This window comes from Macaca fascicularis, chromosome 20 (assembly GCF_037993035.2).
Source record: "Macaca fascicularis isolate 582-1 chromosome 20, T2T-MFA8v1.1".
In the NCBI taxonomy this organism is placed as follows: domain Eukaryota; kingdom Metazoa; phylum Chordata; class Mammalia; order Primates; family Cercopithecidae; genus Macaca; species Macaca fascicularis.
The window spans coordinates 83,013,445-83,039,551 of record NC_088394.1 but is presented as its reverse complement, the minus strand read 5'-3'; the positions used below and the strand labels follow the sequence as shown (position 1 = coordinate 83,039,551).

At 49.3% G+C, this 26,107-nt stretch overlaps 1 protein-coding gene across 6 annotated transcripts in view; it reads left to right on the top strand.

Moving 5' to 3' along the window:
- C20H16orf95 (chromosome 20 C16orf95 homolog) overlaps positions 1 to 21,746 on the top strand; it is a 177,974-nt gene extending 156,228 nt beyond the window's left edge. For 5 of the 6 annotated variants that reach the window (XR_012428652.1, XR_012428656.1, XR_012428657.1 and 2 more), the window contains exon 7: positions 19,050 to 20,783. The gene's annotated coding sequence lies outside the window, so the exon portion shown is untranslated. Of the gene's footprint in view, positions 1 to 19,049; positions 20,784 to 21,614 lie in introns of those variants that run through there. The other variant, XR_012428655.1, reaches the window with a different exon arrangement.
- Positions 21,747 to 26,107: the final 4,361 nt, after the last annotated feature.

The window sequence follows — 26,107 nt, the reverse complement described above, 5'->3', positions numbered from 1 at the left end:
GTGAGTGAGTGGGTTCAGAGGCAAGAAAGACAGTGTCGTAGCTCTCTCTTCCTCCCAGAACCCCATCTCCTGGGCCCAGCGTCGCGGCTCTGCTGGACAAATCCCCAGGGACTTTTCGGTGTGATCTGAGCCACCGGGCAAGCTCTGTTCCTTCTGCATTCCAGCACCTGAGCAGCAGAAGGTCCAGGACAAGCCGGAAAGAGGGAAGAGCTCCCTGCAGGCACGAGGAGCAGTCCCAGAGGGGGCGTCTGGCTGGGCAGCTCTGCCGAGTGCCCTTGGGACTGTGGGGTTTGCGTGGGACTGGCAGACAATACCCCAGAAGGGCCTCTGCCGCCACATGGATCTGTGTGTTCCTAGAGTCTGTGGTGAGCGGGAACGAGAGTGACCCAGTGTCGCCAAGGGACTTGCTGTGCTCAGCAGCCAGGGTGGCGGCAGAATGCTTCTGGAAGAGTCCTTCCTGCTCATGACCAGCTCTGAGTGGCTCCCGAGGCCAGACTGGCTTTGTTTGCCAATCTTGGGAGTCAAGGGAAACATGGCTCTTTCAGCTGCTTCAGCAAAAGAGAAGCTCTGAGCTCACATCAACAGGCTGCCAGGAACAGGAGCAGACACAGCAATGTAGCCATGGTGAGCCTGAGGTCAAGAAGGAAGAGGAGTCCATTAAGAAGAGGGACGGGGGCAGGGGCGGGGTGTGTGTGCAGTGTGTGCACCTGTGGTCCCAGCTGCCTGGGAGGCTGAGCGGGGAGGATCGCCCAGTTCAAGCCCAGCCTGGGCAAAACAGCAAGACCTTCATCTGAAAAAAAAAAAAAAGGCTTCTGTCTGCTTCTCCTTCTTCGTGTGACAGCAACTTATAAATCTGGAGGGAATAATTTATCCTATGAAGTGGGTAGTTTTATCCTCTTTTTTTCTGTTTTTGTTTTTATTTATTTTTATTGTTGTATTTTTTGTGGATGCATAGTAGGTGTATGTACTTGTGGGGTACGTGAGATGTTTTGGTACAGGCATGCGGTGCAGCGTAATCACATTGTGGAGAAGGGGGTGTTCGTCTTCTCAAACTTTTATCCTTTGTGTTACAGACAATTCAATTATACTCTTAGTTCTTTTATTTTATTTTATTATTATTTTGTTGAGATGGAGTGTCTCTCTGTTGTCCAGGCTGGAGTGTAATGGTGCAACCTCGGCTCAATGCAACCTCTGCCTCCCAGGTCTTAAGTGATCCCCCTGCCTCTGCCCCACAAATAGCTGGGATTACAAGCATCCACCACTATGCCCAGCTAATTTTTGTGTTTTTAGTAGAGTTGAGGTTTCACCATTTTGGCTAGGCTGGTCTCAAACTCCTGGCCTCAAGTGATCTACCTGCCTTAGCCTCCCAAAGTACTGGGATTACAAGCATGAGCCACTGTGCCTGGCCTCTCAGTTATTTTAAAATGTACAATTAGGTGATTATTGACTGCAGTCACCCTGATATACTATCAAATAGTAGGTCTTAATCAGTCTTTCTAGCTAGTTTTTTGTACTCCCACGAGACCATCGCCCTGCTGGCCCAACTGCCTCCCACTCCCCTCCCAGCCTCTGGTAGCCACGTTCTACTGTGTGTCCATGAGTTCAAGTGTTTTGATTTTTAGGTACCAAAAATAAATGAGAACATGCGATGTTTGTCTTTCTGTGCCTGGCTTATTTCACTTAACACGATGACCTCTAGCTCCATCCCTGTTGTTGTAAATGACAGGATCTTGTTCTTTTCTATGGCTGAATAATACTCCACTGTATGTACACGCCACATCTTCTTTATCCATTAACCTACTGGTGGCCACTTAGGTTGCCTCCAGGTCTTGGCTGTTATGAACAGTGCTGCAATAAACATGGGGGTGTGGATATCTCTTCAATATATTGGGTATCTAGCCAGCAAAGGGATGGCTAGGTCAGATGGTAGCTCTAGTTTTAGTTTTTTGAGGAACTTACAAACTGTTTTTCATAGTGGTTGTTCTAACTTACATTCCCATCAACAGTATACCAGGGTTCCCTTTTCTGCACATCCTCAGCAGCATTCATTATGACCTGTTTTTTGGATAAAAGCCACTTTAATGGGGGTGAGATGATATCTCATTGTAGTTTTGATTGGCACTTCTCTGACGATCAATGATGTTGAGATCCTTTTCAGACGCCTGTTTGCTATTTGTATGTCTTCTTTTGAGAAATATCTGCTCATATCTTTTGCCCGTTTTTTGATCAGATGATTAGATTTTTTCCTGTAGTGTTGATTGAGCTCCTTATACATTCTGATTATTAATCCCTTGTCAGATGAGTAGTTTGAAAATATTTTCTCCCATTCTGTGGGGTGTCTCCTCACTTCGTTGATTGTTTCCTTTGCTGTGCAGAAGCTTTTTAACTTGAGATGATCCCATTTGTCCATTTTTGCTTTGGTTGCTTGTGCTTGCGGGGTATTGCTCAATACGTTTTTGCCCAGACCAGTGTCCTGGAGATTTTCCCCAATGTTTTCTTATAGTATTTTCATAGTTTGAGGTCTTCAATTCAAGTGTTTAATCCATTTTGATTTGATGTTTGTATATGGAGTCTAGAGCTAGGGGTCTAGTTTCACTCTTCTGCATATGCATAGCCAGTTTTCTAGAACCATTTAGTGAAGAGACTGTCCCTTCCCCAGTAGATGTTCTTGGCACCTTTGTCAAAAATGAGTTCACTGTAGGTGTGTAGATTTGTTTCTGGGTTCCCTAGTCAGTTCCATGGGTCTATGTGTCTGTTTTTACGCCAGAGCCATGCTGTTTTGGTTACTAGAACTTTTCCTGTGGTTTTATGTTGACACATAATAATTGTACATATTTATGGGGAACAATGAGATGCTTTGATAAATAGATACGTTGTATAATGATCCAATCACGGTATTTAGCACTGCCATCATCTCAAACATTTATCGTTTCTTTGTGTTAAGAATGCTTAAGATTCTGTCTTCTAACTCTTTTGAAATATACCAAACAGTATTGTTACCTATAATCACCCTTCTTCCCATTAGCACACCAGAATTGATTCCTCATGTCTAATTGACCCTATACCCATTAACTACACTTTCTCCATCCCCAGGCCCCCTACCCTCCCCAGCCTCTGGTAACCACTGTTCTACGTTTCTGTAACATCTGCTTTTTGGATTCTGCATATGAGTGAAGTCATGCGTCACACAGAGTGTACCTTTCTGTGCCTGTGTCGTCCAGGTTAATCCATGTTGCCACAAATGACAGGATTGGCGTTTTTTTGTTTGTTTGTTTGTTTGTTTATTTGTTTTTTTTTGAAACAGGCTCTCACTCTATCACTCAGGCTGGAGTGCAGTGGCCAGATCTCGGCTCACGGCAACCTCTGCCTCCCGGGTTCAAGCAATTCTCCTCCTTCAGCCTCCCCAGTACCTAAATCACAGTCCTGTGCCACCACATCCAGCTAATTTTTGTATTTTTTGTAGGGATGGGGTTTCTCCATGTTGGTCAGGCTGGTATCTTGAACTCCTGGGCTCAAGTCATCTGCCCACCTCAGCCTCCCAAAGTGCTGGGATTGTGGGCATGAGCCACCATGCCTGGCCTGGATTGCATTCTCTTTTGTGGCTGAATAGTATTCCATTGTGTGTATAGCCAGATTTTCTTTATCCATTCATTTGTTGATGGACACTTGGGTTGATTCCAGATCTCGGCTATTGTGAATGGTGCTGCAATAAACACGGGAGTGCAGGTATCTCTTCCATATGCCGATTTCACTTACATTGGGCATATACCCAGCAGAGGAACTGCTGGGTCCTATGGCAGCTCTGCTGGGGGCTTTGAGGAGCCTCCACACCGTGCTCTGTCATGGCTGTACTAATTGGCATTCCCACCCACAGTGTACTAGCCTCCCCCTTTCCCCACATCCTCGCCAGCATCTGTGATCTTTTGTCTTTTTGATAGTAGCCTTTATTACTGGGGTGAGGCGATAGCTCACTGTGGTTTTGGTTTTTTACACAGGGTGATCTGAGACTCAGAGAGACTGAGGAACCTGCCTGAGGTCACCCAGCTGGTTGGCGGCAGAGGTGAGCTGTGGGCCCAGGTGTCTGGTCCCAGAAGCAGTGTCTGCCCACTGTGCTGCATGTCTGGGCTCACTGCCTGCTGGTTCCTGGCCCTGGTTGGTTTCTGGTGCACTTGAGGAGAGGTCCTGGAGGTTCCTCTGCCCAAAACAGTCTTTTTAAAAACATTGTGGTAAAATACGCATAACATACAATTTACTGTTGTAACCATTTTTAAGAGTTTAGTTCAGACATTAAGCATATTCACATTGCTTTGCAACCATCAACACCAACCATCTCCGTAGCTTTCTCACCTCCCAGACAGTAACTCTGTCCCCAAAATTAACTCCCCATTTTCCATCCTCCTTCCCGCTGACCCTGAGCACCCACCACGCTTCTTTTCGTTTCTATGATTTTAATGACTCTAGGTTCTTCATATAAGTGGAACTTACATCTAGCTGGGACTACAGGTGTGCACCAATATACCTGGCTAATATTTTATTAATATTTTTAAAATTTACTTTAAGTTCTGGGATACATGTGCTGAATGTGCAGGTTTGTTACATAGGTATACGTGTGCCATGGTGGTTTGCTGCACCTATCAACCTGTCATCTAGGTTTTAAGCCCTGCGTGCATTAGCTATTTGTCCTAATGCCCTCCCTCCTCTTGCCCCCTAACTCCCCGACAGGCCCCGGTGTGTGATGTTTCCCTCTCTGGTGTCCATGTGTTCTCATTGTTCAACTCCCAATTATGAGTGAGAACATGTGGTGTTTGGTTTTCTGTTCTCGTGTTAGTTTGATGAGGATGATGGTTTGTAGCTTCATCCATGTCCCTGCAATGGACATGAACTCATTCTATTTTATGGTTGCATAGTATTCCATGGTGTATATGTGCCACATTTTCTTTATCCAGTCTATCACTGATGGGCATTTGGGTTGGTCTGGCAGAGACGGAGTGGCCATCTCTGGCCAGGTGGTCTGGAACTCTGAGGCTCAAGGATTTCCGCGATGGGAATTCAGAACCCGAAGCTCAGAGGTACAATGGTTTTCTAAGGCGGTTGATTTTCCCACCTGGAAAACTGCCGTATCGTGTAACGTCTTTGGCGTTTTCCCTGGGTGGCTGGAGAGCCGTGGTTATAATGCTGTGAGCGTTACCACCCGAGGATGAGACCAGGAGCGACCTCTGAGGAAAAACATGTTCTGTGCCATGGAGGGCGGAGGGCAGCCGTGGTGCCGGAAGCTTCCATTGTCCTCTGCCCCAGCTTCCGGGTCTATGCCAAGTTACATTCTTGACGGCTCCCCCGTCTACAAACCTAAAGTGGAGGGTTGGAGGTAAATTCCCAAATGACTGTCCAAACCGCCAGCCAGTCACACTCCAGTTGCGGGAAAACGATTCCCGCAGGGCTAGCCCCACTCTTCCCCTCCCCAGGGAGGGCAGCTGCAGGCCCCAGCCTTGTGGCTCAAGTAGCATTTTAAAATTCAAACGGAATTCGGGCTCAAGTAGAATTTGGGCTTGGAGTGCCTGAACAATTGCTCCTGGATATCCCAATATAGGACACAGACTGGAAAGGTAAACTGAGGAAGGCTCCCAGAGGTGGCCTCCTGACCCCTGGTCCCCCCAGAGACTGGGAGCCTAGAGTCTGGGAGAGACAGTTCCCTGTGCAGAGCCCCCAGGTGCCAGGTCAGGCCCTGCCATCCTCTCCGGTGGCCCTGACTAAATAGGTCTCTGAGATTCACCCCAGGGCTGGTTCCCCACGGTGTCTGATCCCTCCGTGTTGTGCTGACAAGGAACAGACATCCCCAGTGGGGCCTGGGGGGTGGCTTGTCCTCCCCTCTCGGCCTCTGTCTTGGTGGCCCCTGCTTGGTGAGAGCAGCGCCTCCCTACTAGGTGTTGTGGGAGCAGGGCTGCGTGAGGGCGATGAAGGACCGTAAATAACCCCGGCTTCCTCCCAGAAAGGGGGGGCCTGGTCCCTCTCATCTTTAGCACATCAGGCTCCACCAGGCTGTGGCAACCTCTCCTCCTTCGCCCCCTCTGCCTTCCGCCCCCAAGGCTCCCAGGGGAGATCCAGGAGGGCAAAGGGCTCAGATCTTCCGAGGCCCAGCTTCCTGCCTTTAGAAAGTGAGGGCTGTGCCAGGAGATCCCGCAGAGTGGCCCAGGGCATGCTTGGGTTTTGGAAGACCTGGGTTCCAAATTACCCAGAGGCTTTCCTTCAAGAGACAGAGTCTGTCCCACGGCAGCTTCCCTAGGGTTGACGACAAGCAGCCACCTCCCTGGTGTGGCTGAGAGAGGCACAGTCTCCCCTACACTGTAAACAGCCAAACTGCATCTTGACCAAGCTTCAATCTTCTCCAGGGACCAAAAGCTGGAGCCTCTTAATGACAGCACAGATCCCAGCCTGGGGGTTTTATTTTAAGCCCAGTGAGAGTGACTTGATGAGCTCCTTTCTCTGGAAGAGCTTGCTGAAGCTTAGGGTGAAGGAGAGTGTGAGAGGCCCCCAGAGGGGTCTCAGCCTCCACACTGTGCATGCTATTTCCAGGACAAGAGGGCCTTGGTGAGGTGCTTAGGGATCTTGAGGGGAAGAGATTTTTCTAGGTGGACCCTAAATGAAGCCACAGGCATTCTTATTAAAGGGAGGGAGAGGGAGATTCCAAATGGAAGAGAAGAGGCCACGCACTGCTGAGCAGGGACTGGAGTGAAGTGGCCACAAGCCAAGGAGTGTGGTGGGTGCTAGAAGCCCAGAGAGATGTGGAAAGGGATTCTCCCTGGAGCCTCTAGAAGGAGCCAGCCCTGCCCATGCCTTGATTTTAGCCCAGTGAGGCTTGTTTTGGACTTCCGGTCTCCAGAAGGGTGGGAAGACAAGTGTGCTGTGTTAAGGTGCAGAGTCAGTGGTTTGTGACGGCAGCCCCAGGGAATGTGTGCAGAAGAATGGGGTCGCTCAGGGCCCCGAGGAGAGAGTATTGCGCCAAGGAGTGGGAGCTGGAGAAACAAAGCAGCTCCACCCGACGCACACCCGGCACAGCACTTTCCTCCTGGAAATCTGTAAAGAAAAGCTGGGTAATTTATAAAGAAAAGAGGTTTCATCAGCTCACAGTGCTGCAAGCTGTATAGGAAGCATAGTGCCAGCATCTGTTCAGCTTCTGGTGAGGCCTCAGGAAGGTTTCAGTCATGGCGGAAGGTGAACGGGGAGCCGGCATATCACATGTCGAAGTGGGAGCAAGAGGGAGAAGGAAGGAGGCCCCAGACTCTTTTATTTTATTTTATTATTTTTTTGAGACAGAGTCTTGCTCTGTCACCCAGGCTGGAGTGTAGTGGCATGATCTTCGCTCACTGCAACCTCTGCCTCCTGGGTTCAAACCATTCTGCTCGGCCTTCCAAGTAGCTGGGATTACAGGCATGCGCTACCATGCCCGGCTAATTTTTTTGTACTTTTAGTAGAGACGGGGTTTTGTCATGTTGGCCAGGCTGGTCTTGAACTCCTGATCTCAAGTGATCTGCCCACCTCGGTTCCCGAAAGTGCTGGGATTACAGGCGTGAACCACTGTGCCCTGCCCCAGACTCTTTTAAACAACCAGATCTTGTGTCAACTCACTGAGTGAGAACCCACTCGTCACCAAGGGACCATTCATGTTGGATCTTGCCCTCGTGATCCAACGCCTCCCACCAGGCTCCACTTCCAACATTGGGATTCACATTTCAACCTGAGATTTGGAGGAGCCTCCCATCCAACCTGTGTCACCTACTGGGTGCTAGCAACAGCATTATGCACTTTACTCACTTAAGGTATGTTGTGATGTGAACAAATCGGCATGTAGAAGAGTAGATGACCTGCTGCAATCTGGTGAAAAGGAATTTACCAAAAACATCTCTGGAAGGAGACACAGAGGGGCCAGCTGGGTGACAGGGAAGTGGTGGGCAGGGGATTTCTACTGGATGCTCTGTTTCCTTTTGCATTTTGAGTTACGTAAAAGTCTTACCTATTCAAAAAAATCTACTTAAAATGAAAGACATCAAGTAAGAACCACAGCATGAACTACTACTTTGGAGGGGAACCATAAAAAAATTATCCTCAACAAGCTGTGGTCTCTATCTGCTCCTTTCCCTTTCAAATCAAACTGTTCTCCTTAAGTGGAATTAGATAATGTTAAAAAAAAAAAAAAAGAGAGAATGAAAGAAAGAAAACAGAACTATCCTCTGTAGTCTCTTCCTTGCAGCCCTGAAGTCTCCAGTACTTTCTATTTTCCTAAGGACTTTTAAATGGACTGTAACATGACACCCAACAACTAAGAACTATGCCTCAGAATTTTGGGCAGTGGTACTATTGAAATGTTACAAAAGGAATTATTACTGGCCTATTACTCACTAATGTTATGCAAGGTATATGATAGTAGCTAAGACATGGGGTTTGGAGTCAAACAGATTGGAGACTGTTTTGAATAGACACATAAGCTGTGTGACCTTAGGCAAGTGAATCACCATCTCTGACCCTCAGTTTCCTCATTAGTAAAAAGGGGAGAATAATAGTACCTGCCTTGTAGGATTGCAGTGGGGGCGTGGCTGATGATGGTGATGGTGACAATGGTGACCCTCACGACTGCCACAAATCAGACGCAGGGTAGTGCTTATCCCCTGTCCCTGTGGTAAGACTGCCCTCTGATTTCTGGAACAAATGTCCCTTGGGTTTCATGGTCAGATGGGGGATGGAGTGTGGGCCGTGGAGCTCTGGCCTCGACGTTCTCCTCGGGAGCACGGCGCCGTGCTGGTGGCCTCCCGTGGTGCTCACACCAGTCTTACCGGCAGCTTCCCCTCCTTGCCCAGCCTTGAGCTTAATTCATCCACCGCCCTGCTTGGATCACTCTCGGCTCCTCACTGTGATGAATGTTCTCAATGTTTACCTTGTGGAGCCCACATTCTCTCGCCCTTCTTCCCTGTTCACCCCTGGGAAGATCCCTCAAGGGAGCCAATTAGCACCACGTTTTCAATGGCAGCCCCTCCTGGAATATGTGCAGTTTTATTTGATTTTCTTGTTGCCACCCAAGCATGGAATCCTCTCAGGGCTGGGCTGTACTCGTTTCACTGATGAACAACAAGAATAAATGCTGAGCTCACTTTATACCCAGAGCCCACTGTTCCCATCCACAGGAAGAGAATTTCAGGGATCTTGATATTATTGTTCTATACAGAAAGGAAAAAAATATCGCAGGAGCAAATGCGTTGAGAATGGGTGACTTTTTTTTTTTTAATGTTTAGAATATTATATTCACTTACAAACTGCTTCTGTGGGCCCAGGAGCCTAACTCATGTTTGTGGAACTAATTTAAATTTTCTACAGAGATTCCATAGCTCCTGCACCAAAGGGAAAACAGAACCCTTCCTGCTCCCTCCCCCACCATTGAAGAAGCCACACATAAAGTATTTGCTGCTGTAAAACAATTTTTTTTCTTAAATTTAGCTGCTTAAGACGACAATAAACATTTACTATCTTATACAGTTTCTGAGGGTTGGGAACTCAGGAGCAGCTCAGCTGGGTGGCTGTGGTCTCTCATGAGGCTGTAATACAAGATGGCAGTTGGGCTGCAGTCTCATCTGAAGGCTTGCCTGGGACTGGCAGATCTGCTTCCAAGGTGGCTCCCTCACATGGCTGTGGGCAAAAGGCCTCAGTTTCTTGCCACAGGGGACTTTCCATAGTGCTGGGTGTTTAAAGTAATATATTACAGCAAATCTGGGTCCTGAATCATATTTCTTTTTTTTTTCCCCTCCCTGAGATGGAGTTTTGCTCTATTGTCCAGGCTGGAGTGCGGTGGCACAATCTCAGCTCACTGCAGCCTCTGCCTCCCAGGTTCAAGCAATTCTCTTGTCTCAGCCTTTGAGTAGCTGGGACTGCAGGTGTGTACCATCATGCCTGGCTATTTTTTTTTTTTTTGTATTTTTAGTAGAGATAGGGTTTCACCATATTGGCCAGACTGGTCTCGAACTCCTGACCTCAAGTGATCTATCCACCTGGGCCTCCTAAAGTGCTGGAATTATAGGTGTGACTCACTGTGCCTGGCTCATGAATCATATTTCTGAGAGTTGTTTTGATTTTTCTTCTTTTTTTTTTTCTTAACGTTCCTGCACTCAAACTGCAAAGTTCATCTCTCCCTGCAATGTGCAGCCACTTATGTCTCTGCTCCATCTTGCTTGATTCTTGTTTTTTTATTTTTTTAGCCTGACTTCCTGGTGTTTCCCTTTGTCTCTGCATAGCTTAGTGTTCAGCCAATGACTTGGTTGGATGTTGTGCTCAAGCACCTTGAGCCTGAAGGCTTACGTTATCTTCGGTAGATCTGTCCGTAGGTTGGTGATATGGTTTGGCTGTGTCCCTGCCCAGAATCTCATCTTGAATTGTAATCCCCATAATCCCCACATGTCAAGGGAGAGATCAGGTGGGAGTAGCTGAATCATGGGGTTCCGTCTCCTTCCTGCCGTTTTGTGAAGAAGATGTCTTCCTTCCCCTTCGCCTTCCACCATGATTGTAAGTTTCCTGAGGCCTCCCCAGCCATGCTGAATTGTGAATCAATTAGACCTCTTTCCTTTCTAAATTCGCCAGACTTGGGCAGTTCTTTATAGCAGAGTGAGAATGGACTCAAACAGTTGGGGAGTGTGTTTAAAGTCCCCCAATTTTCAGATCTTCCTTTGCTTTCACTTCCTAGTGAGCTCCTTGGTTTCCTCTGGGCAGAAGCAGTTTTCTAGACAACCAGGGACCAGGGGCAATCTCATATCGATCTTCTATGCCTCTCTCGCGGACCTCTGACTGCTTTGCTGCTCAGCCCAGCTGAGACCTCAGCCTCTGGCCACCAAAGCTGTGATTGTTCTCCGCCTGTTTTCAGATCACCCCTGTTAGCTGACCAAGCCTTAGATTTTTATCCCCCGACCTCACATTCTGCTCCAGCTGGCGGCCCAGGCACTGGTTTTCAAAGCCAACTCCATGCTGGCAAAGCTGTATTTTCTGCTGATCAGGAAGGGTGGGGAGATGGGAGAGGCTCCAGGTAAGAAGGCAGCAACTCCCAGTGTTCTTACCCAAAGCTGAAGCTGTTTTTCTTTTTCTTTTTTTTTTTTTTTTTTTTTGAGATGAGTTTCTCTCTTGTTGCCCAGGATGATGATGTACAATGGTGTGATCTCAGCTCACTGCAACCTCTGCCTCCTGGGTTCAAGCGATTCTCCTTTCTCAGCCTCCCAAGTGGCTGGGATTACAGGTGCCCACTACCATGTCTGGCTAATTTTTGTATTTTTAGTATAGACAGGGTTTCGCCATGTTGGCCAGGCTGGTCTCGAACTCCTGACCTCAGGTGATCCACCCGCCTCAGCCTCCCAAAGTGCTGGGATTACAGATGTGAGCCACTGTGCCCAGCCTGAAGCTGTTTTTCAAGCATAGACTCTTCTCAGTTTGTTGTCTGCCTTTGGTTAATTTCCAGAACCCTGACATGGTTTTTTGTAACAATTTTGTCCAGTTTTACCCTTGCTTCTTCTAGAGAGCGTTTGCCATAGGCCTTGGTCTGCTCATGCAGCAACACTAGTCTCCAAGATCTCTGTCTCCTCCCACCCTCTTATGGACTTAGGGTTCATTCCTTAGCAAGAGATAAGGACTTAGGACTCAAATCCCGATGGGAAGTTGAGTTTTCAACATGTTGGCTCTTCATAGTGTATCCCCACAGTGTAAAACCACTGGATAAGGGCAAGAGGGCCTGGGCAGAGCCCTTATTAGGCATGGAAGGTGATTCAAAGACCCAGGAAGGGATCCCAGGCTCCTGGTAGATGGCTTCAGAGAGTAGAGCCAAGCGTGCTGCAGAGGGCGTGTGAGTGCCCTAGGGCTGCCGTAAGAAATGATAACAAATGACCACAAACAGGGTGACTTTAAACAGGCACTCTTCTCTGCAAGTTCTGGAGGCCAGAAACCTACAATCCAGGTGTCGTCAGGGTTGGTGCCTTCTTGTGAGCTCAGAAGGAGAATCTGTTGTCTCTATAGCCTCTGGTGTTGCTGGCCATCCTAGGACTTCCTTGGCTTGGAGATGCATCACTTTACTCTTAGCTCTGTCTTCCTGCCACACCTCCTCTGCAGCTATCTGTCTCTGCTCTCCTGTCTCCTAAAAGGACACTGGCAGTTGAGTTTCAGGTCACCCTGAATAATAAAGCATGACCTCATCTCAAAATCCTTAACAGAATTACATCTGCAAAGACTCTTTTTCCAAATAAGGTCAGGTTCACAGGGTCCAGGTGAACATGTCTGTTTCCATCATCTGAGGCTTGGGGCCTGGCATAACACCATGGATGGGGGCGCTGTCCCAAGTCCATGTCAGTGAAAGCCCAGGTGGGAAATGAGAGGACTCGGCAAACCCCAGGACAAGAGGAGTGAGTGTGGCAGGGAAAGGAGGGCTACAAGTTCTTCCCACTTCTCCCCTCGGGTCTGGATGGGCTCCGTGACTGCTGGGCCAACAGAATGTGGCAGAGTGACGCTGTCCAGATTCTAAGCCAGGCCTCAAGAGACAGGCCTCTTCCACTTCTGCCTCTGGGAAGGCTCACCTTTGAACACCTATTCAGGGTGAAGTCAGCCTCTGTGTACGAAGTCCAGTTAGTCTGATAGTGTCTTCCAAAGGGGCCACACATAGGTGTTCTGGCTGAAATCCCAGATGAGCCCAGCCTTCCAGCTAACCTGTCCAGACCCCAGATATGTGAACAAAGCCACCATGGACCCTCCAGGCCTGTGCACCCACCAGCTGAAGTCTCCCAGACCACACTCACTTCTGATACCAGCTACAAAGGTTTTGGGTCCCCAAGTCCACCCTTAGGTTTGATAATTTGCTGGAAGGACTCACAGAAATCAAAGCCAAACATGGCCATACTCATAGTTACAATAGATTACAGGATGAGATTTAAATTGGCCAAGGGTGCTTGGCGTGGTGGCTATGCCTGCAATCCCAAGCACTTTGGGAGGCTGAGGCAGGAGGATTGCTTGAGACCAGCCTGGGCAACATAGTGAGAGCCTGTCTTTACGAAAACAAGTAAAACAATTAGCTGGGCGTGGTGGCATGCTACTTGGGAGGCTGAGGTGGGGGCATTGCTTGAGCCTGGGAGGTCAAGGCTGCAGTAAGCTGTGATTGCACCACTGTATTCCAGCCTGGGAGATAGAGTGAGACCCTGTCTCAAAAAATAAAATAAAAATAAATCAGTCAAGGAGAGGGACACATGGGGCAGGGTCCAGGAGGGTTCCCTGCACAGGGCTTCCAACTGTCCCTCTCCGTGGAGTTGTGGCCAGTATTAACTCCTTGTGACAACAGTGTGTGATGGCACACACAGAGAGAGCATTGCCAACCAGGGATGCTCCCCCAGCCTCAGTGTCCAGAGTCTTTGCTGGGGCTTGGCCACGTGGGCACGGCTGACACCATGTGACTGACCTTAACTTCCAGCCCCTGTACAGGTCGAGCTCATACCGCATGGTCCAAAGCTCCTGCCATGGGTCTCATCATTAGCATAGACTGTTCAGTGTGGCCAAGGCCCCAGGTAAACAAAGATACACCAGGGAAGACTCTCCAAGGGCCTAGAGGTGACACCCCAGGAGCCGAGGGCAAAGGTCAGGCCTTCCGTGGGTCAGCTCAACCTTTTACTGCACATCCCTGGACGTCCTGAAGAAGGAAGCTTCACCCTCCGGGGCCTGCCCAAGCTGATGACTCATGGATTCAGGAGCTCTCCTAAAACCGCCGCTGCCACAGCCATTGGCTGTGGTGTCACGTGTTACCTGGCAATGAGTCATCGGCACAGTGAGGAAGTGCAAGGGTAGGGGGGAGTTCTCAGGGAACCCGAGGAGGCCACCCTCCTGGGAGTCACTGTCCCACCACAGATAGACAGAATGGCTTTGGGGTTGGATTGTCACTGCTGTATCTCAACACTGGGAGGGCACGTGACTGGAGCTGAGAATGCGAGCAGCTCCTCACCTCTGCCCATGATTGAAACTGAGAATGTGAGCAGCACCTCACCCCTGCCTGTGATTGAAATTGAGAATGTGAGCAGCACTTCACCCCTGCCTGTGATTGGAGCTAATGCCAGTAGCTCCTCACCCCTGCCTGTGATTGGAACTGAATATATGAGCCGCTCCTCACCCCTGTCTGTGATTGGAGCTAATGCCAGTAGCTCCTCACCCCTGTCTATGATTGAAACTGAGTATGTGAGCCGCTCCTCACCCCTGTCTGTGATTGGAGCTAATGCCAGTAGCTCCTCACCCCTGCCTGGAACTGAAACTGATAATGTGAGCAGCACCTCACCCCTGTCTGTGATTGGAGCTAATGCCAGTAGCTCCTCACCCCTGCCTGTGATTGAAACTGAGAATGTGAGCAGCTCCTCACCCCTGCCTTTCCATTTGTTGGTCCTGATCTTAGACTTGTGGGATCAAACTCCTCGCTTTAGTGAAACATCTTCTGGCTATTTCCAGAGTCACTGCTGAGGTCCCATAGACTGGGACAGTCACAAGGCGTAAGCAGAGTGAGAGGGACCCGCTCTGCTTCGGTGGGTGGGACGTCCTCTGTGCATTCCCTATTGGCCTGACAAGTCCCTGCCCAGGGTCTTGCATACACGAGGGACTCTGTAAAATTTTCTCAAGTGGTTGAACGTTTGGAGGCCAGGAAACACTCACTCTTTTTTTTTTTTTTTTTTTTTTTGAGACGGAGTCTTGCTCTGTCACCCAGGCTGGAGTGCAGTGGCCGGATCTCAGCTCACTGCAAGCTCCGCCTCCCAGGTTCACACCATTCTCCTGCCTCAGCCTCCCGAGCAGCTGGGACTACAGGCGCCCGCCACCTCGCCCAGCTAGTTTTTTTGTATGTTTTAGTAGAGACGGGGTTTCACCGGGTTAGCCAGGATGGTCTCGATCTCCTGACCTCGTGATTCACCCGCCTCGGCCTCCCAAAGTGCTGGGATTACAGGCTTGAGCCACCGCGCCCGGCCACACTCACTCTTAAGAACGAATGTGGCCCCAGCCATGACTATTAGAGTCACTGGAATAGGAATCCAAGCAGATGAGTACAGACAATCTAAGTCCTGCATTTAGGCTGAAAAGGTCAGTTGCCAAAATGCAGCACCAGAGTGAATGGGGTTGACTAAGAAAACCCCAGCAAACTCCAAGTGAAGGAACAGAATGGCACTGAAACCTCCCCACAGCCTCTGATTGTGGTGACACCAGCGGAAAGGATTACTGTCTGAAGTTGTATTTCCTGAAGTACATAGACCATGAGTCCATGAGATGCCGATTAATAATCAAGTCCAGGGGTCAGGTCTTCAGAGGCAATGCTACATCCCATGTGCCCCTCTCAGTAGTTGAAATTCACAACGCACGCTGGCACAGTAAATGCTCTGAGAAGCCCTGCAGGAAGACACGGGCCATTTTGTTTTACTCGGCATTTCCCAGACTCACTGGACTGTAGGCCCTTGGTAGTGTAGTGCCGGCAGATATCCCATAGGTCTTGTTTCTGTGCAACCACGCTGGAGAATGTCCGTTCCTAAGGAGGATGCTTCTGGGGGAGGTTTCCAGGTCAGGATGCGGTGGTGGTTTGGGGCCAGGATGCCCAGAGCCAAAAAAGGCAGAATAAGCCCAGATTCCTGAATGTAGTGAGAAGGCGAGCCATGCCGTCTCAGAGCCTGCAGGGCTTGGGTGTGAATTTGGCCCATGTAAGAGGGTCAAGGGCACCCCACAGGGTCCACGCCTTGCCTGTGCCTCATCGTCTGCCAGCGGACCCCATGAAGCCCTTGTTGTTCTTGGCCACTGCCAGGTCCCATGAGTCTGCAGCCTCCCAGGTTACTTCCCGGGAACAGCTGGCACAGGCCCAGGAGCAGATAAGCCAGGGCTCTGGGGGTACGGGCAGGCGGGGCAGATTGAGGACCAAAGGATGGGGGATGCCCACCAACCAGGCCTGAGAGGGGCTCCATGCTGCTCACACCCTCTCCCCTCACCTGCTGGGTCCCTGTAAACACCCTCAGGCCAGCCCTGGGCAACCTGAGAGGCATTCATATGGAAACCTCCGCCCAGCCTCGCCTCACATGCTGGGCCTGCAGTGGGGTGTGGAGCGCCGTGGTTTTGGAAGCAGCGGGGGCTTGTAACTTCCCTGGGACGTGTCAGAGCCTGCATGATGGAGGGCGGCCTGCAGGCCCTGGGCCCTGCTCAGCTAGGGCCCAAGTAAACACATCTCCGACAATCACAGAGCACACCAGCTGGAAAGAAGCCCAGAGGCTTGTGCAGTGCAAAACTCCTCAGTCCAACAGTGGGGAAACTGAGGCTTGGAGTGGGGAAGGGATTGCCCATGGCTGAGGCAGGCCTGGGGCCCCAGGCTGCGTCTCGATTCCAGGACTCCTTTGCACCCCCTGGGGGACATTCTGAAAGCCGAGCTGCCTCACAGTTGAACACGGGGCAGGCTTTCTTCCGCTTTGGTGTTGGTTTGTGTTAGGTGGGGAGTAATGATGATCAGTTTATTTGTTAAAACTCCCTCAACTTATAAAACAAAAGGAGAACAGTGGCAAATACAGTGATTCTTTCTTTCTTGAGTTTTCAAAACACAAAACTTAATTTTTCTAGAAACCTGATTACCTTCTGCAATTTTCCTTATTACTGCTTCTCCAATTAATTTTTCAAAATGGTGAGCATTTAAAAATGTTTGGCGGGGCGCAGTGGCTCACACATGTAATCCCAGCACTTTGGGAGGCTGAGGTGGAAGGATCGCTTGAGGCCTGGAGTTGGAGGCCAGCCTGGGCAATATAGCAAGACACTGTCTCTAATCTTTAATAAAAAAAGAAGTTTGATTATGGAAAATTTCAAGTGTACACAAAAGTAGAACAAAGTTCTGTGTACCCACCACCCAATGTTAACAAAGATCCCCTCACTGATCTTATTTCTATACTTCTACCCCGACAACCCCAAGCAGCACTATTTTGAAACAAATTCATGATCTATATTTTCACATCTAGCTATTTCAATATGTATCTCTAAAAGATAAGGAGCGCTCTCTTTTTTTAATGCAACATTTTATGTTTAGCTAATTTTAGACTTACATGCATTTGTAAGTAATAGCACAGAAGCTTTGTACACTTAGGACCTTTCCTGTTGACAGAACCATAATATTATTATACCTAGAATATGTAACAATAGTTACTCAATATCATCCCATATGCAAACAATGTTTGCATTTCCCAAATGACTCATAATTTTTCTTTTTATAGTTTGTTTGAATGATTAGCTTTTTTTTTTTTTTTTTTTTTTTTTTTGAGACGTAGTCTCGCTCTGTTGCCCAGGCTGGAGTGCAGTGCCCGGATCTCAGCTCACTGCAAGCTCCGGCTCCTGGGTTTACGCCATTCTCCTGCCTCAGCCTCCCGAGTAGCTGGGACTACAGGCGCCCGCCACCTCACCTGGCTGGTTTTTTGTGTTTTTTAGTAGAGACGGGGTTTCACCGTGTTAGCCAGGATGGTTTCAATCTCCTGACCTCGTGATCCGCCCGTCTCGGCCTCCCAAAGTGCTAGGATTACAGGCTTGAGCTACTGCGCCTGGCCTGAATGATTAGCTTTTAATTAATTAACAAGCTGTTCAAGGTAATCACATGTCCAAGTTGAGTGGCCAAATCTTGTTAATTAAACACTTTCAATTGCTTTATTGAGATACAGTTTGTGGACCATACAGTTCACTCAAAGTATACAACTCAGTGGTTATGTATTAGCTTTTTTTTTTTTTTGAGACAGAGTCTGGCTCTGTCACCCAGGCTAGAGTGCAGTGGCGCAATCTCGGCTCACTGCAGCCTCTGCCTCCTGGGCTCAAGCATTTCTCCCATCTCAGCCTCCCAAGTAGCTGGGACTACAGGTACATGCCACCATGGCTAGTTTTTGTATTTTTAGTAGAGACGGGGTTTCACCATGTTGGCCAGGCTGGTCTTGAACTCCTGGGCAAAGCTTTCTGCCTGCCTCAGCCTCCCAAAGTGTTGGGATTACAGGCGTGAGCCACGGTACGCAGACTGTATTAGTTTTTAATTTAAAATGTAATATACATGCATTGTAGATCATCCAAACAGTACTCTAGTAGAATGTTAAAATGAAAGCTTTCTGCTTATAGTCATCACTATCTATGGAAGGCTTCCTTTTTATCCTACAAGCTTAATAATAAAAATGATATATAGATGACAAACAAAAAAGGAAAAAAACCCTCTAACTACTGTACTTAGAAATAACAACCAAATTTATTTCAAACTTTTCCCCTTCTCTGAGGGTGCCTTTTTTAAAACAAAAAATTTAGCATCTCAGACTTCGTGTGCTCGCCTAAATATTATTGCAGGTTTATTGCTGAAGGATTTCTCTTGTTAACTCACTGAGCAAGACTCAAACGGCAGTCAGGAGTGTTCTGATTATCCCTGGAGTCCTAACCAACATATCCATGGGATAATTCAGGGGACTGGTGAAACTGGAGGGAAAACGATCACATCTTTATCTTCTCTAAGGCCCAACTGAAATTTAGCTTTTCCTTCCATGATGGCCATAGGCAGCAAGCCAATCACGTTAACAGAACCTGTCACTTTGTCACCAACAAAATCCCAGATATTTTCTCATCACATATAGCCATGGCTGCTTTTCCAAACTATAATTTGAGCTCAGTGCTACTTTGAGGTAAGGACGTTATCAGACTCTCTGTGAGATCCATGTTTCTAAAAAAGCACACATCTGACTATAGCACAATTTAAAATATTTGGTAACTATTTCAATGTAATTGTTTCTTTTGTAATTCCACACATTTTATACGTTTGAAAACATTCTGAGAAGGGCTTATTGGCTTTGTAAGACTTCCAGAGGGGTCTGAGGTCCCCAGAAGGTTAACAGCGCCTGGATTGGAGAGAAATGCTTTTTTTCCCTGAAGTCACTGATAATTTATTTTTAATTTTTAATTAAAAAAAAAAAAAAAAAAACAGGGCCTCTTTGCAGAGCTCAGCTGCCTCCTGCTTCTCACCCAAATCCTTTCTTGTTTTTCAGGGCCGAACACAACCGGCGCCAGGGTCCCGGGGAGAGAGGCAGCAGGAAGTGAGGCTGAGGGGCTGTCTGTGTTGCGCAGGGAGCCGGGCCGGGCTGTTTTCCATGGCTGCCGGCCCTCTCCTTAGATGAGTACACAGCTGCTTTTCACAGCGCTCAGCCTGCCCTCCTGGAGGGAGCATTTGAGGAGAAAATCCATCTCAACATCCACATGTTGTGTATGACTGGAACGCGGGGCAGGGCGAGGAAGACCAAAGCTCCCCCACTTTCAGGAGGCCACTCCCCCTTCTCTGCTGGACAGGGGCGAGCAGGAACCACGTTGGCTTTGGAAGTTCACAGGGCAGAGGATCAGGGCCACAGGAGGAACAAGATGGTGCAGCTGCAGGCACTTCCAAGTGACAAGAGACAGGCATGCATTCCAGGTGATCCGCGGGGCACCCACTCACAGGGCTTGGCAAGGTCCTGCAGTCATGGGGAACGTGAACGTTCTGACCCAGGCCTTCTGTCACTGGCCCCAAGCCCACATCGTTTCTGCGACAGCGTAACTGCCCAGTAAGTCATCTGCTTACCAGTGTCCCCCGAGCCAAGGACAGCGATGGAAAGCCGTGTGGAATCACTCCGGAAGAGGAACATCGGTGGCCCTTTAAGCAGGATGAAGTCGATCCTACAGGCCACCTGGTTTGCCACGTGGCACATGCTGTGCTAAGTGCTCCCCGTGATCTCGTTCAATCCCTGCAGAGCCCCTGGCGGCCGTCGTGGTATGGTTGGCACCAGCACGGACTCCAGAGCCCACCGCCTGGCCTATGGTCCCAGCTCTGCCCTTATTAGCGGTGGAACCTGGGCAGCAACTTAACCTCTCCGTGCCTCCGTTTCCTTATCCATAAAATAAGAATAGCACTGGTACCCCTGCACAGGGCTGCTGTGACAATCAAGTGAGCTAATATCTGCTTAGAGAAAGCCTGTTAACAGTCCATGCTTCCCATGACTGCAGTAACAAAGTCCTGCAAATTTAGAGGCTGAAAAGAACACAAGTTTTGGAAGCTAGAAGTCCGACATGCATCTCCCTGGGCTAGAATCAAGGTGTGGGCAGGGCCACTTCCTCCGAGGGCTCCAGAGGAGCATCCCTTCCTTGCCTTTTCCAGCTTCTAGAGGCCGCCTGCATTCCTTGGCTCATGGCCCCTCCTTCATCTTGAAGCAACATTGTATCTTTCTGACCTCAGCCTCTGTCATCACATCATCATTCTCCGATTCTCTATTCTGCCTCCTTCTTCCATATTTAAGGACCCTGTGATTACATTTGACCCACCTGGATAACCCAGGGGAATCTCCCTATTTTAAGGTCAGCTGATTGGCAGCCTGCGTTCCACCTGCTACCTGAATGCCCCTCTGCCACAGAAGGTAACATAGTCACAGGTTCCAGGGGTTCGGGTGGGGCCATTCTTGGGGCGTCATTAAACCCCCAAGCTCGTGGATGTCTCTGGGGGCTAGCTGCCACGTGTTACAGCCGTTACGCCTGAAATGTTTTCTGTTTTAGTGGTGCCTTCCCGAGGTTCCCTTTAAACATGGAAAACTTGAGGAAGTGAAACACATTCATTCATTTGCCAAACATTGAGCCCCAGGGAGCCGTGCTAGGCTCTGGGGATGCAGTGGTGGGCAAAACACAGTCCCTGCCTCATGGGATTTGAAATGAGTGTAGAGACAGGGGATTAGAAAGGAAATAAATAAAACTGAATGATCGATTGTGACGTGTGCCTTTGTGGAAACAGGGTGCCTCGCTGGAAATTAATGCAAGGGGAGCTAGTGTAGTCTGTGAAGGCTCCTTTGAGCAGGCAACATCTGAGCTGCCCTCTGAAGATGACAAGGATCCAAACGTGACAGGGAGAAGGAGGCGCCGCAGGCAGAGGACAAAGGTGCTAGATGGACCCAAAGGTGGGAATGGGCTTGGGTGAGAAAAGCTCATGCAGCTCGAGTGCAGGGCATGGGGGACCTGGGGGAGGTGGACTGGGGTCAGAGTTGGAGGTCAGGGGTCAGGGGCCCAGATCACAAAGCACCTGGCCTTGTGCTTGGAAATGGGGTTGCCAAGCTTGGAAGTTTGCATTTCATTCTGAAGTGTGAGACCAGGCATGGCCTAATTGAGATGCTGTATTCTATGTGTTCACACATCTGTGGAGTGGGAGGGTGCGGCCCTCAGTTTCTGAGACCCTTAGTTTGTCTCAGCCATCAAACCCTGCCTGGCACTGGAAGGTGGCAGCTGGGTGCGGCATTCTCAGTGGTACTGTTCTACGTAAGAACCACCTAGTTATCCATTCCCTACTTCCTGCGATTGACTGCCTGAGGTTGCCACTGCCCTGCCTGTGCCCTCTCCTGCTCAGCGTGTGATGGTTTGAATGTTTCTATCTCCCCGGATTCCTGTGTTGGAACCTAAGACCCCATGTGATGGTATTCGGAGGTGGGGACTTTAGAAGGTGATTAGGCCATGAGGGTCCCTCCCTTATTAATGGGGTCGGTGCCTTATAAAAGGCTTTGGAGAAATAGCCAGATCCTTTGCCCTTCTGTCTCCTCTGTCAGTTAAGGGCACAGGACTCCTCCCCTCTGAAGGGCACAGCAACAAGGCGCCACCATGGAAGCAGGGTCCAGGCCCTCACCCGACACGAAGCCTGCCAGGGCGTTGATCTTGGACATGCCAGCCTTCAGAGCAGGGTAAGTTCTGCTTTTTATAAATTACCCAGTCTCAGATATTTTGTTACAGCAGCAGGAATGGACTAAGACACAGTGCGTGCTGGTGACCTTGTGTAAATACCAAAAATGTCCCAATTGGCAGTTCCTGTCCCCACCTGATAGCTCCTCTCAGCCCACACGTGGGCAGACCAGGGGTGCTAGGGGGTCCTCAGTAGCCATGGATGGGAGTTGGAGGATAAATACCCCCAATTCCTCACCTTTTGGGTGGGATATGCTGAGAAGTGTTCTATACCATCTCCTGAGGTTCCCAGCAGGGCTGACCTAGTCAAAGGTCAAGTTATAAAGATTTTCCAGATGGCAATGGCTGAGTGTTAAGCCAAGCCCAGGGCTCTCTGAGGGAATGTCCTGTGTGGCTGCACAGGGTGTGCTGAAGCCCCACCGTCTTTTCTTGTAATAATTCCGCTTGTTTATTAACCTTATTTTATTTTTAAAAAATTGTTCTTAGCTTAAGCTAGCTCAAGTGGGTTTTATGTTACATACAACTAAGGAAGCTTTGACCAGGCAGGTATGAGAAGACTCAGAGGTTCCCTTTCCTGGGTAGCATTTTTCCATTTTAATGATGCTGCTTTGGAGATAGCACCAAAATGACTCTAATGGAGAAGACTTCAGGAAGGTCTCCTTTGGGAGACTTGGCAGCTCCACGTCTGGCCCAAGGTCCTGCTGGTCCTGGCCCAAAGCACCATTCCAGCCTCTAGACAGTGATGTCTTTGTCTTATTTTACACTGCTATAACAGAATGCCACAGGCTGGGAAATGAACAGACATTTATTTGGCTCCTGGTTCTAGAGGCTGGGAAGTCCAAGATCCAGGGGTTGCATCTGGTGAGGAACTTCTTGCAGTGTCATCCCACTGCAGAAGTGTCAGAGAGCCAGAGAGAGCAATGTGGCCAACTCATAGCCTCAGGCCCCTTGTAATTGTCATTAATCCTTCCATGGGGTGGAAAGATTGATGACCTAAACCCCTCCCATTAGGCCCCGCCTCCCAACATTGTTGCCCTGGGGATTAAGTTTGCAACACATGCTTTTTGGGGGATGGATTCAATACAGAGCAGTCTTGGATTCAGTTTTTCAGCAAGACTTACACACACCTTTCGATGGAAAGAAATGGGTCACAGAGAAGGCAGCATTTGGTCCAAAATCCCAAGGTTGAAAACCACCAAAGGCAACTTGCTTCCAAGGTTCCAACTGCATAATTCAGAAAAAAGACAACCTGACCATGGAAAGTGTTACCCGAATGCCTGGAGGGCAGCCTGGAGACTGCTGCAGAGGCCTTGGAACTATTTGGTGGCCCAAAGGATGGGAAATTATGACCATAAACAACCAAAGAGCAAATACAGAAGGGGAAAAATCTCCTGGATGAAGCAGGTATAGAAAATTGGTTTTTTTTCAGGCACAAACTCTCATCCACTGTCAGAGACTTTCTAGAGGCCTGGGATTGATGAGTGAGGTCTGACAAGGACACAGAGTGGGGAGAATGAACGGCAAGCTCTTGGCATGCTAGAAAGGAGAGTTCTCATTGGTATCACTATCTCTGCTCCTGTAGTGAGCTGTGCACAACATTATTTTGAAGCTGGAAAGGTAGTCTGGGGCCAGTTACACAAGAAGAGCTTTCAGTGCTGAGAATGAAAGAAGGAGCCTCGCTCTGTCGCCCAGGCTGGAGTGCAGTGGCGTGATCTCAGCTCACTGCAACCTCCGTCTCTCGAGTTCAAGCGCTACTCCTGCCTCAGCCTCCCAAGTAGCTGGGACTACAGGCATGTGCCACCACACCTGGCTAATTTTTGTGTTTTTAGTAGAGACACGGTTTTACCATGTTAGCCAGGCTGGTCTCAAACTCCTGACCTCAGGTGATCCACACACCTCAGCCTCCCATAGTGCTGGGATTATAGGCGTGAGCCACTGTGGCTGGCCTAACTTTGGTCTTTTAACATCTTTTTTTTTTGATGGGGTCTTGCTCTGTTGCCCAGGCTGGAGTACAATGGCGTGATCACGACTCACTGCACCCTCTGCCTCCTGGGTTCAAGCAATTCTCTGCTTCAGCCTCCCAACTAGCTGGGATTACAGGTACCCACTACCACACCCGGCTAATTTTTGTGTTTTTAGTAAAGACAGAGTTTTACCTTCTTGGTCAAGCTGGTCTTGAACTCCTGACCTCATGATCCACCTGCCTCGGCCTCCCAAAGTGTTGGGATTACAGGCGTGAGCTACCTCGCCTGGCCTTAACATCTTTATTTTTGGCTTTGTTCTTCCCCCAAACTGACACATCCTCCCCCTTGTCCCTTCCCTGAGTTGAAATCCCATTTCCTTCACCAATTTCAGTTCTACTTCCCCCGCCCCAACTCCTCCATGGGTCACCCTCATGCCAATGGCTTCTCCTCACTCTCTGTTAAAGGGGAAGCGTCCAGTGTGACCTGGCATTCATTCCCAAGTATACTCTCTGGTCGGTGATGTCATTGATCCAGGTCACCAACATACTCTTGAAGGATGCAGATTCAGCACATTTCTGGCCACTGCAGGAGACCCAGAGCAGTTGCTCACCCATGACTTGGTGTATGCATTCCAGAATGTTCTAGAACAACCCAATATGACTGGCTCCCAGAGTGGTACCACAGTGCCCTCTTTCTGGACTGGGCTGTCTTCTTCTTATGGGTCTCCAGCAGATGGGTGCCTGTTAGAGAATGTGGGAGGAGCTGAGCCTTGGGAGTAGCTGTGGCAGAACCTAGGGCAGGACTTTCACAGGGAGGTCTCTTAGTTCAAGGTCCGAGCACCTTCCTGTCCCCTGTGTTCTTGAGCCAGCTGGAATTTGGCTAAAGCAGTAATGGTTGACATTGTGATCAGTGGACTAGGAGGGATGTGGTCACTATGTCTGGAGTGAATGCTCTTGACACAAGCTTTTGTGCTTCTATAAGTAAAGCCAGATTCCTCCCACATCGTGTTTTTCTTCTCGATGCCAGAATTCAAAGTGCTCGCCATCACCTGCCACCATCAAGCCTCTAGCTTGGCAGTTGGTGGAAGTAGAGAGAAGAAGCAGACATGAAGTGAGGGATCAGGCCAGCTTTCTGGGTTTGAAGCCTGGGTCTGTGACTTACTAGACTGTGTAACTGTGGACAAATTACTTAACTTCTCTGGACATCATTGTCCGTTTCTGTAGAGTGGAATAATAAGAATCCCTCTCTTAAAGGGGTGCTGTGATGATTAATGGGTTTATACATGTTACGGCTTAGGAGAGTGCAGAGGAGACACCCAACCATTGTCCCAGCACCAAGAACTCCACTCATGGGGACAACATGAACCTGGCTTCTGAGGAAGTGTCTCCCCTCTGTCCCCCATTCACTCACAGCTTTCCAAACAATTTGCAAGAGTCCGTCTTCCCCAAGTCCTGGGGAGGCAAGATTCACAGCCTGTGTCCTAGAGAATAGAGAGAGGAGTTGCTTGGAGGGAGGCTGGTGTTTATTAGAGCTTCCGTTACTCTCTCTGCCTCTGTGGGCTTGACAAGTCACATGGGGGCCTGGAGACATTCAAATCTGAGTGGTTTTGTTCACATAAGAATAGATGAAGGACAACCAGCTGAGGTTTCGTAAGGATTTCCATGGCATCACTGGGGCACCAGGGAGCCTGCAGGTGGAACTCATGGCCTGGGAGTTGCTGGTGGGTGTTGGGCAGTGCTTGTCTGCACAGTGCATGGAAGGGGCAGGCAGGGAACCAAAGCTGTGGCTTGGGAAATGGTGAAGAAGCCCAGGAACAACTTGGAGCTGACATGTGCTCCTTCCCGGCTTCCTTCCGTCCTCCAGCTCCTGGAGGGGATGACTCCTCAGGGCGCATGGTCAGGTGCTGAGGGCCTGTGGTCAGCGGGAGAGGAGGTCCCGAGCACCCTTGAACTTCCTGCCGAGCTTGTCACTAGCTGACCAGGTGGTGTAGACAGCGACAAGAGAAGGGGCTTTTTGAAAAACCAACTGTTGAAGTGAAGACACATGAACCCAGCGCGCACCCCTGTGCTGTTGACCCTGGAGGGGCCTGGCTGCCTCCCGCCCTCACCCACCCATGCGGCACATTCCTGCTCCCTCTCCATGGCCCAGTTCAATTGTCACCTTCACCACACAGCTGTCCCCGACCATCCCCAGACACAAGTGCTCTCTTCCTTCTTTGGGCTTGTGAAACTCTTCTCAGCGGGCTGTGTCACCAGCCTCTGAAACACACCCCGGAACAGAGTGGGCCATCTGCGAAGGCTGGCCGAGGCGAAGGACAGATGGCTGCTGGGTGTGCTGGGGCACACTGTGTCCCCCCAAACTCATGTCCGTGCAGAACCTAAGACGATGACCTTATCTGG